This window comes from Anguilla rostrata, chromosome 3 (assembly GCF_018555375.3).
Source record: "Anguilla rostrata isolate EN2019 chromosome 3, ASM1855537v3, whole genome shotgun sequence".
NCBI classification, from domain to species: Eukaryota; Metazoa; Chordata; class Actinopteri; order Anguilliformes; family Anguillidae; genus Anguilla; species Anguilla rostrata.
In genome coordinates this window covers 41,831,428-41,835,084 of record NC_057935.1, presented here as the reverse complement: position 1 = coordinate 41,835,084, position 3,657 = coordinate 41,831,428, and the positions used below count along the sequence as shown (strand labels likewise).

At 43.0% G+C, this 3,657-nt stretch overlaps 1 long non-coding RNA gene across 1 annotated transcript; it reads left to right on the top strand.

The window, feature by feature from the left end:
• On the top strand, positions 1-2,529 carry LOC135252047 (uncharacterized). The gene is made up of 3 exons (XR_010329282.1): positions 1-472; positions 1,137-1,245; positions 1,464-2,529. It is a non-coding gene; the product is annotated as an uncharacterized LOC135252047 (long non-coding RNA).
• Positions 2,530-3,657: the final 1,128 nt, after the last annotated feature.

Below are 3,657 nucleotides of genomic sequence, written 5' to 3'. Positions count from 1 at the left end.
TCTCCCCTGGTCTACGACGTTGAATAGTTTAGCTCAATCTCGGGCAGAGCAATAGCATCCTATTCTCAATGGAAACCCGCAGTTTTACCCCGCCCCCACACACCCACCGACCTCTGTCTTTTGAACAGTTAGCTGCTAGGATTTTTTTAACCCTTGCTCGCTACACGGATACAAAACACGCCGTATTTTTCGTTTGTAAACGCCGCCCCAGCTGGTCAGTCGTCAACCAGACTGGTAGTGTGGCTGCTCAGCCGATGTCTTGTGGCTGTATGTGTAGCCTCATAAGCATAGACACGATTTATTTATTTTGAGATTTTTATTCTCTCCCGAGACGCGAAAGGGTATTGACGATTCGCTTCCTCGCTATGCCAGAATGCAGATCAGGGTTCGAAACAGGAACAGGAGTCTTCAGTCTTCCCCGGCAAAGTGAATACGACGTCCTTTCCATGAAACGCTGACGAGTTTTCTAAGGGTATTTTCACATATACTTCTTTCAAATCGAACCAATCCCAGTTCTTTTATAGTGAACCAAAAATTGAACCATCGGAAAATGAACTCTTCAGTCTTTTTTGTGTTCACACAACTAGTCTTTTAGAACCCGACTCCCACTGCTGTAACACTGGATTATGGGCCAGGGTTGACATATAAGTGGTAAGCGAGTATCTACACATTCACATCAAAGAGATTTAAATGCATGGAAATTGTATGTCCTAACCAAATTTGGTGGCCATTTGCACTGTTATGACATAAAATTGCTGTGCATTTTCATCTTTTTTTGGTAATGTGTACTGGTGTAACACTGATGTCAACACTGGATTATGGGTATTTTTCTTTAGAACGGACTACATCATTGGGTTGTGCTAAATTTTGAAGAAGGAGGAGGACAGGTTCCTTCTGACCACACAATGCCTCATACACCACCAGCAGCCATTCTGCTGTTTCTTTTTAGCCGAGTACTCTCAGTTATGACTGCAGCTGAGTAGAATCAATGTATTTGACAAGTCTTGAGGTATTAAAGTGTGCAGGAAAAAGAAATGCGGACTGGAGCCGTTTTCCCTTCACAATGCACAAATTAAGTGAACCACAAACAAACCGTGTTGAGACCACCTCCTGACCGCCACCTTGATTTGTTTCAGAGGCGTCTGAGTTTGTTTGGCATGTTCAAATATGCACAAGAAATTCTGAGGCATCGGTCTGAGTCCACTTGAGAGGCTGAAACGAACCAAGTGTGAACGTGCCCTCAAGGTCAGTAACCTATTTCCATGTCAGCATCAGGCGCTTTTATGAAAAAAAATGCTGTCTATTTCAGTGAGCACCCAAAGGAGACTCAGTAAGGTCAGTGTTCAGCTTGTCTCAGTGGCAGTCTGTGCAAAGTTGATGTAACAACAGTGAGATGGAGTGACTGTATGGGCTTGATCAGTGCGAGTCTGTGTGTGTACAGCTGTCCCTCACCATATCTGCAGGTTCCAGGTGATTATCCACAGTCTTTTTTTGCCCATTTTGACCTGATCTCCAGAAGTCATAGAAGGCGTTTCTGAGGAGGCTGGGGCTGCAAGGCACTATGCCCATCAGAGTGCAGGTACTGTCAGTGTTCTGTGTGTGTTTGTGGTATTTATGAACTACTTGTATGCCTTTTAGCCACATGGACACGGGAAAACCTTTTCTTTCTGGAAGGTTACTGCTTTATTTTTTTGACCTCCCTCATAACATGTTGGCTCATTCTACTCTGGTTGTGGAATGAGAGCCTATATAAAAGCAACCTGTTGGGGGGAAAACACTATGGTCACATAAATGAAAAACAACAAACCACAAGACACGTTGCTCAGCAGACACGTAGAAGAATCAAAAATCATCTGGGACCCCTTTTTGTGGTGGGGCACTGGGAGGTCAAGATAAGGTCCAGGCAGTTTCCTTGAACTGGACATGTGCAGTAATGCCGTGCGACATCACGTCCCACAGCTTTGGGCCTGGCTGTGGATAATGCTGAACAAAAGTGGCCAACCCTCTACCAGGGTCAGTCAAACTCCAGCTCCAGCCATTACTGACGCTCAACTTTTTCGCTATGTGTCTTTTGGCCTAATTTAGTGGCCGTGTTGACACCTCAGCTCCTCTCCTTCAGCCGGCCATCCACACAGAGAACCGTGAGCTCATCAAAAAAGGAGAGCAAACCCTCTGTTCTGAAAGTGATGCTTACATTAATTGACTATGAGCCATTTCATCCAGAGGCTTCATCAGCCTGAACAAGGTCCACATTTCTGTGCTTTACTGAAACAGGTATGCACATTCACCCCTCATTGAAGAGTGGAGTTACGGTCATTATTGAGAAAATGGAGCACTGATTGCAAAGTGCAGAGTGCAGTTACAGTAGCACCTGGCTGTCTATGCCATTTCTCTATGTTGCTTCTCTCCTGTGGCATTTGTCCCTCTGCTGTCTTATATGGAACAGGAGGTTAAATTTTGATCTTGTTGGATTCTGCAATTTTTTTTGAAAGATTTTTACTTTTTTACTTGGTGTTCATTATTCAGGGATGTCATTAAAGACCTGCTGATCTTTGAAAATTTATTTCTGATGGAAAACACACACACACACACACACATATACATACAGTCACTCACATGCACACTCTTGGATTGTAGGGTGGTGGCGGGAGGTGTTGTATTTAGTCCCCCACCCCAACAAAATCGTCACACCATCAATAATTATTTCACAATGCAATTGCATTCTTCTCCTCAAGCCACCAACACCAATATGCACACTCTTTCTGTCACACACTCTCACACGCACACACACACACACACACACTAGGGATGGTACTGAATACAAATACCATATTCGGCAACACTCAAATAATACATTCTTTCCTAACGTTTCCTCCTCCTGAATTTGGCCAGTATTATTCGGATTCGGATCCCACCTCTTTGATATGATTAGCTCAGGAGTCAGCACCAAGTTTCTCAATTACACACAAACCTGAAGAGAGACAGTGAGTGAGTTTCCCTTAACACAAGATAGGCCTATGCGACACACCATCAGGCTAGAGAGACTTTAAAATACAAGTTACTCCACTACTGTAAATGCTATACCCTCATCCTTCCACCACTTTCCTAAATATTTGGGCTTTAAAGTGGCTGTCTACTCCAGCCCGCTATTCAACAGTTGAATGCTTGGATACAGATTTTCCGATAAATCGCCATCAAAACTAATTTTGCAGTTATAATAACAAGAAAGTCGCTCACTGCAATTGTGATGAAGTTGTGAAGTTGATGAAGCCTTTAAGATGGGGTGAATGATTGTGCACGCTGTAGTTATAGAAATGATAGGCTTGAGCAAACTGAATAGAATAGCTAGAAGACAACTGCGTGAAATATAACCAACTTGTGTTTGTGCGGTCGCAGGAAACCACCAAAGCTGCGCGTTCTCTGTGGAAATGATTAGATGAGAGTGACGGCGCATATGTAAAAGCGCACTTCAAGGAGAAGGGAAGGAGAAATGTGCTGAATGACCGAAGAAATAACTTGCTAAAAAAATATTGCACTTTGTATTTCTTTAACCACTTTATGTGCCCCGATACATTTTCCCTTAGTCTATATAAAAACCGCGATAATTTATAAATTCAAATGTTGAAATTGAATCAGTTGTATCCTTTATTTCAATAA